Genomic DNA, 8,727 nt, shown 5'->3' on the forward strand with positions numbered 1-8,727 from the left:
ACACAGTTCATCTTCTTCTTCATGTAGATAACAAAAATGTTATTATTACAAAACATCTTGTACTGATTTTTCGTTAACATTAATACGATCTTCAGTGTCATTAACCATATGACATCCTATATGTGGAGCAAGTTTGGGCAATACTCTTGTTATATATATTTGATCACGCAATACCTTACAACACGAAAATACAATTATATGTAAAAATAATGACACATATGCATTTATGAAATACATCTTATAGTTTGATTATACAATATATCATAAAACTATCATATATTTTGTGAATACATCACTGTTCCATATCTAAATCATCCAACATCAAAATACAAACATTGTCATCATCTTAGGAATAACAAATACAAGTGATCAATAAATACAAATATTAACAATAGCAAAAGAAATATATCTAACCGATAACAAATACATTTAATATACTTCAAGCAAACTAAATACATATGTATTTTATTTATATATAACTGGTACAAAAATCATGCTTATCAAGAAGAAAGAAGTACATATCATAGTCAAAATCTAATGAATAACAAATACAACTTAACATAAATACAAATCTTAGCAATATGCATTCATAAAAACATATCTAAACTGTGGCATGTATATACTTTCCATTTCAATATAGTGGCACTTTGTATTTACAGAATACATATTATACTTATATTACAACATATACATATCTATTTTATGAATACATGAATGGTCCAGGCTAATACTCGCCGGTAAAACACCATTAATTACTACTGTTGTCGGTCACTGTCACGGTGAAATTCGACGAATAGACCCTCCCTCTGTTGAAAATTCATCGAGAAACGCCGAAACCAGTGAGTCCAATCGAAGCCACCAGCCCACCCATCGCCGAAAACGGCATCCCTTGACTGGAAAAATACCAAAAAAATCACAAATTACCAAAATAAAAAATGAAGCAAAAATTTAGACTTTATGCATTTCACTAGTGTCTAAATTATACCAAAGTCACAAATTTTAACATATCATCACTAAAAATTCAGCCATATTAAACCGTACCAAGCAAAAATCAGCTCATTAAGCCAAAATAATAGCTATAAAATGAAAAAAATAAAAGAAAATATTACCTAACAAAACTGATATGAATGTCAAGGCTGCGACGAACAACGGAGCAATCAATACACAAGAAGATCTCATACGTCACCGATGCCTAAGTTAGATTCTTAACATTGCAATCAAAACACATCTAACAAAACAAATCAAAATTTGAAATTAAAATCATGTAGAAAATCAACCAAAATTAATGGATCTAAAACCGATCTGAAGAAATTCTATGTAATCAACAAAATTAAATATAAAAGAGTCCAAAAAGGTTGAATAAAAATTAAAAGAGGAAACCTCATTTTCAGGCTTGGATTTGAGCTTTCGAAAAACAATGTTTTTATCGCTGGAGTTCTCGAAAGCCATAGCTATATAGAAATGGAAAATTCTTCAACTTCTCAAATGGAGATTGATAAGAGAGAGAGAGAGAGAGAGAGAGAGAGAGAGAGAGAGAGAGAATGGAATTTGAAAAAAAAATAGTCGAAGAAAGACATTGGGAAAAATTGAAATTGATAAATTGGTGTGATAATAGGGTAATGTAAAGGAAAGTGGTATGAAAAGAGGGTAATGGGTTAAAGTCACGCGCTTCTCAATAAAATAAAATAAAATATTGTTACTTTTGCTATTAGTTGTAATTTTGAGAAATTATTTCTATTAATTGTAATTAATGTCTTAGGTATGCTAGTTTGTGTAATTTTTCCAAAAAAAAAAATTGTCCACATGCATGTTAGTCAGTTCTTTTTTTTTTTTTTTGGTTAAATATTAGTCAGTTCTTTCCCGTGTTAAAGAATATCCATAAAATGTCCTACATGAAATTGTGAATTAATTTTTGGTTTTATTTTGTGAAGATCATATTTGATTCAATGCTTTTTAATCTATTTATAAGATGAATACGTACGAAGTTGGGTAGACTATTGAAACATACAACGAAAGAAATATCTAATGTACAACTTTTTAATAATTATTATATGAACGCCCTTGAGATTGGAATTTACTGATTTTTAAACATAAATTTGGAGAATAAAATTAGTGATACACTAATGAGTATAATAAATTATGGGGTAGTTCTACACAAAAATTAGATACTGTTCTCCAAAATTTTATTTTCTTAACTATGATTAGAATGCTTATTAAATGAAGAATCTAATGTAAATCTCTAATGTTATGAAATATTGAGTAAGAACAACAAGAACCGAGAGAGAAGCGAGAGAGTAATTCTTATTTCTCTTGAGAGATTCTTTTGGGCGTACTTGAGGATAATTTACAATGAATAAAATCCCCCTATTTATAAGGGAAATTACTCTTAATTTCTCACTAAAAATCCTGATAGATATCAACTAGAACTTGATAGATCTTATCTATATTCTTGATAGACATTCACTATAATGTAAATACATTTATAACACTCCCCTTGAATGTCTAATTGATAGATATTATGTCTCATTAAAACATTACTAAAAAAACTCAGTGGAAAAAAATCTAGTGAAGGAAAAAGAGTGCACATTTCTAATCATACGCATATAGGCTGCCTCATTAAAAACCATACAAGAAAAACTCAGTTGGATAAAACCTTGTAACGAAAAAAGAGTATAGCATGTATTAACTCCCCCTAATGAGAACATCCTTGAACTTTTGTATCCCGATCTTGTGCACCATCTTTTTGAAAGTTGCAGTTGGGAGAGACTTGGTGAATAAATCAGCCACATTGTCACTTGAATGAATCTGTTGCACGTTAATATCATCATTCTTTTGTAGGTCATGTGTATAGAAAAATTTTGGTGAAATGTATTTCGTTCTATCTCCTTTTATGAATCCTCCCTTAAGTTGTGCTATGCATGCTGCACTATCTTCATATAAAATTGTGGGTACTTTGTCATTTTTTTTCGAATGAGATGTATCATGGACCTCAAGCACTCACACTCTCGGCTTGCTTCATGAATAACTATTATCTCAGCATGATTTGACGAGGTGGATAAGATAGACTGCTTTGTAGATCTCCAAGATATGGCAGTACCACCGCATATGAACACATAGCTTGTTTGAGATCGAGATTTATGTAAATCAAATAAACACCTAGCTTTAGCATAACCAATAAGATCTGGACTGCAATCTTTAGAATAAAATAAGTTCATGTGTTTGATCACATCTCGATGTCTCCTAATAGGAGCAGAACTATACCTTGCTAAAAGATTGACCAAAAAGGCTATATCAGGCATTATAGTATTTACAAGATAAATTAATACTCCAATTGAACTAAGATATGATACTTCAGGACTAAACCAATTCAGTATGTTTCTTATTTCAGCAAATAATTTATTGCTTTTGAAAACTCTCCAAGAGTTTCAATGATTTTCAAGTTATAAACTCATGTAATGTAAGGATTATAAATAAGTTTTTCAGAAACTTTTATATGCTTCAAACATTTTGAATCCTTAAAAAGTTTTCATATAAATTTTGTCAAGTGACAATATTCAATATTTCATGTGTAACATCTTCAAGTATCTAGATTGCAAATAAAATAAGTTTTATGATTACCAAGATTCATCCTTTTACGTCATTTGATAAATATTTCTACGTCAGCATGATTAAATAAACGTAGAATTCAAATTCTTGCAATTTTTTATAATATTGCAAAAATATTTTATCAATGATATTGATAATATATCATTTTGTATTGGTTCATAGTGTAACACAACATTTTGAGATCTCATAACTTCATTATTTTCAAGTACCCGAACCTCTTATAAGGTTTCATGAAGTGTTATGTCGGAGGATCTTCAAGAGCACATTGCCTTCTTATTATGATTATTTGCTCCTTATCCTTTTAAAGGATTATTTTATATGGAGCAGATTGGTAGAGCACGCTTCACGTATACATAGACTTTGTCCTTCAGGAACACAAAATAGGAGCATTTGCAGCTTAAATATAGGATGCTTTCGGTATTTGACTTGAATTATCTTTTGAATGAAGATCTGATAATAATTTCTAACATATTTCATAGCTTTTTATAACCCCCCACCCCACACCCCTTATGTTAGGAAAACTAACATACATCCTCCATCTTCTTTGAGGAATCTATCTTTGTGCATTATGGTATATTCATTAATCATATACCGCACATCAAAACTATTAGATGGACAACGTGTGGTTCCTAACTCAAAACCAACTTTGAGGGGAGAATTAATCATAATTTATTGGTTTGATGCATTCAGTACTTTTGTATATAATATTTCAAACCAAGACATGAAGATTTTGTTTTCATTTTCAATGGTTCAACTATTTATCTAAGGCATTCAATGCCAAACCGACATTATCAAGATGCATTATCTTGATTACACAATCTGAAAATTATGCCCTTAACTCAATTTTATCAAGCAACAACTTAATGAATGTCAAACTACCTGTTCACAATAAATGTATAAGTGATCATCTTCTATCGATGTCTCTTAATAGATCACATGACAGGTGAATGAGCCCATATTCACCTTTTATACTCTTTAGATTTGAGGGATCAAATCCCAACATTAGTTGGTCCAACCAACTTATCATGAGAGCACGCAACATTAAAAGTTAATGAAGAATTTTCTAATTCTTCAATATTTATTTAATACTCACTATGCACATCTTTGGGATATTGCAATCGTTCATGTCAATTTATGAACTTTTATACTAGTAAACTCCAAGTTTACCATGACATGTACTTTTTTCTTTAGTAAATTTCAGATTTACTATTACATGAATAAATTTCAGATCTACTACTTTAGAAGTGGATTTCAAAATAACTCTTCTCCATTATTTTGCCTCTTTCAGGTGTAATTATTCTGCCTCTTTCGGAGGTGAGTTGTGATACTACTACAACCAAGTGCACATTTGTGTTAATAAGCTTTCATAAATATTATCACATTCACCCTAAGAAATGGATCTATACTTATAACAATTAAAATTTCCATTATCCAAGAATGGAATATAATCGTGCGTTAAGCATATCAAATTATGATAGCTTATAACCTCTTTCAAAATACTGCTAATTCAAGAGAAAATCAAGGTGTGCATAAATCATATATTGCTACCACATTCACTTCAAGAATGGAGCAAATTGTCATCATTCAAACTTATCATATATTTTTACCACATTCACTTCATGGAATGGAGCATATTTAGGGCATGACTTTTCACCAAATACATGTATTTTTCCTTAGCCATCATAATATCATCAATATGGTGTATTGAGATTCAAACTCAACGTCTTATCCATTTAAAGACGTCTTAGGCATAAATCGATGGGACTTGAATCCAATATCTTATCATCATTATGCACCAAGACTTTAACCTGATGCCTTACTCTTTTAATGTGATGAAATTAATTCACCGTCTTATTCCCAATGACCTACTATGTCAAATTGTACAACAAAATTCACCAATAAACCAAATTAATAACAAATATGTTCTTAAAATTTTAATATAGTAACAAACTGTATCTAGTGATGCAGCTGGCAAAGAAACTTTGCAATTCATCAATATGATTAAACCATAAAGTCAAACCATGAACGATATGCTAGCTATCCTGTTTTCATAGTGTCACCTGCAAATAAAAAAACACTACCACAATACACACATCACACGTTAGAACCTTTTTTTAAGATATAAACATAAATATATCCAATACATAATTTCAACACAAAATTAATATTTTGGAGACTCATCTAAGTTGGTTGTGGTGTGGTAACTTTGGTATTGTAGGTTTGCTCAATCATACCCGCTAATATGATTACCCATCAATATAACTGGATATATTAGTACAAAATATCTAAATAACATTAGATGATTTTACTCATTTGATTAGAATCTCATCCTGATAACATGTTATAAAATATAAAGTAAAGAAGAACAAGAGCAGAGAGAGAAGAGAGAATAATTCTTATTTCTCTTGAGAGATTCTTTTGGGGATACTTGAGGATGATTTACAATGAATAAAACCTCCCTATTTATAGGAAAAATTACTCCTAATTTCTCTCTAAATATCCTAATAGATATCAACTAGATCTTGATAGATCTTAGCCATATTCTTGATATACATTCACTATAATGTAAATATATTTATAACATCTAAAAATTATTTGACAAGTATCACTCATTTAAATGTGTACTTGAAGAAATAGAAAGAAAGTGTAATAAAGAGGAGCCAAATCCACTTTTGCACCCTTGATTTATAATATCATTTACTTTTTATTTGTATTAAATGCACCTCAATGATGAGTTGGCCAAATTATGTATTCAATCAACAACAAACGTGTGTAGGTCAACTCAACAACGAGGTGTGCTTTAATTCAAAAGAGTAATAATTGTGGGTGTGAAACTCACAAAAAGATGAATGTTTAGGAAGATTAATAGAACAAAGAATAATTGAGATATGAAACTCCAAAAAATATGATAATTTAGATATGTAAATATGATGACATAAGAACTATTATGTAAATATGTATTTCTTGAATTAGGGGTCGAGTATTTGTCCTAATTTTCCTCTAATTTACTTGTTTACAAAGTACTACTTGTATCTATATATACCCGTTTTATGTGATGAATAAAACAACCGTACAAAACCTAAAATTCTTCATGGTACCAGAAGCAACCTAGTAGATTATAATTTTTTTCAGTTTCTTCAAGATGGAAAATTTTACGCCTTCTTCTGGCAGCACTAGAAAACCTAAGAACTCAATCGTAACAAATCCTACCTCAATTATAGTTCAACAAGTCAACTCCTTTTTTCCAACAAAAGTTATTCTTGATAAAACAAATTTCTCACTTTGGTCTCAATTGATGGAGATGCATATCGGAGCTCGAAATAAGGTTGACTACCTTACTGGCGGAGCAAAGAAATCCAAAAAAACTAACTGAAATTATGCAATATGAATTACAGTGAATCATAAGGTGAAGATTTGGATGGTTGAATCAATGAATTGTTTATCAGGCTTTTCACAACGAAGAAAATTTGGGAAGTTGTTGCCAAAATATTCTATGATGGTTTAGATGAGACCCGACTATTTGAACTAAATCAGAAATCCTTCACTACTATGCAAAATAAAAGGCCCCTATCCATGTACTATAATGAATTGGTTGAACTTTCAAGAAATTGATCATCTAATAAATACACGCGATAAATTGGTTCAGTTTATTCTTTAGATGCACTCTATGATGGCAAGGCTGCAAGTTCACATATTTCTCAATGGACTTTATACAGAATTTGATGAAGTTTGTGGTGATATTTTGAAGAAAGTGACAAAGCTTGATCTTGAAAGTACATAGACTTATGTCAGAAGAGAAGCTCAATAGAGGTAGACTATGGGAAGTAATCGACTGATTCATGAGAGTTCTACCATGGTTGTCCATCTTAGCAGTCCTGTTAAAGATCGAACTGATATGCCATCTGGTAAGCCTAGTAATCTTACTTGTATCTATTTTGGTGAATTAGGACATTCAAAATAATGATGATACAAGATCATTGGCTATTCAAATTGGTGGGATTTCTTAAAGAAACCATGCAAAGTCATTCCAAACAGAGCTACAACTACAACCACATCAAGAATTAGTCAGCCAAACAATGATGGTAAACTAGAACCACGTGTTAATATGACATAGTCAGGTATTACCGATAATAATAATGTTAATATTATTTCACCTTCTACAAGTAGTACTTTAATTCTTGATAGTGGAGCATATGATCATATGATCAAAGACCGATACAAATTACAATCATTAAAACCATTTTCTCAACCCTTTATTTCTACTACTAATGGAGGTACTTCTCCAATTATAGGAGAAGGACCAGTTGTCATAACAGGTACATTAAAACTTGACACAGTTTAAGGTGTACTTGTTCTTGATCATAATATTCTATTTGTTAGTCACCTTCTCTCTCAATTGTATTATAATCTTTTGGCCTTTATTTTGTATCTTTCAAGATATTCTGACTAGGGGGACTCTTGGTTATGGCGTTAAGCAAGGAAATCTCTACTTTCTAGAATTGACTAAATGCGAAGAGAAGATATTTAGTCATGCATTCCGCATACATAGGATTGAGAAGGAACAGAACTATATATGGTAATGGCATAAGAGGCTCGGACATAACTCATTTGGTTATCTTTAGAAATTCAAACCAAATTTATTTTTAGGTTTAGAAGGCTTAATTTTTCATTATGACACTTGTGAATTAGCAAAAACTCATTGTGTTCCATATTAATCAAGTTTGAATAAAAGTTTTGAGCCTTTTGTTTCTATACATTATCATATTTGAGGCCCTGCAACAGTTAAATCTCTGTCTCAAGTTCATTATTTTATTACTTTCATAGATGAATGTACTAGAATGACATAAATATCATTATTTTTAAAGAAGAGTGATGGGTATATTGCGTTCAAAGATTTTTATAATATGATATGGACTCAATTTCAACGACAGATCCTTGTTTGGCAATTTGATAATTTCATGGTATTTATGCAACCTACTGTTGATGAATACCTTAGGCAATGAGGTGTACGTCGTCAAAAATCCTGTACATATATACCACAACAAAGCGGTCTAGCAAAAAAAATAGACAAAATATGAAGATTGTTCATGCATCTCTCTTTGGCATGAATATGACAATTAT

The 8,727-nt window shown here is 30.6% G+C and overlaps 1 long non-coding RNA gene across 1 annotated transcript; it reads right to left on the reverse strand.

Annotated features, from left to right (window-relative positions):
• Positions 1-613: 613 nt before the first annotated feature.
• Positions 614-1,563, reverse strand: LOC107877087. Its single transcript, XR_001676152.2, has 3 exons — positions 1,381-1,563; positions 1,110-1,228; positions 614-893 (listed from the first exon to the last, which is right to left on the reverse strand). It is a non-coding gene; the product is annotated as an uncharacterized LOC107877087 (long non-coding RNA).
• Between the last annotated feature and the right edge of the window lie 7,164 nt (positions 1,564-8,727).

Source organism: Capsicum annuum, chromosome 3 (genome assembly GCF_002878395.1).
Source record: "Capsicum annuum cultivar UCD-10X-F1 chromosome 3, UCD10Xv1.1, whole genome shotgun sequence".
Lineage (NCBI taxonomy): Eukaryota > Viridiplantae > Streptophyta > Magnoliopsida > Solanales > Solanaceae > Capsicum > Capsicum annuum.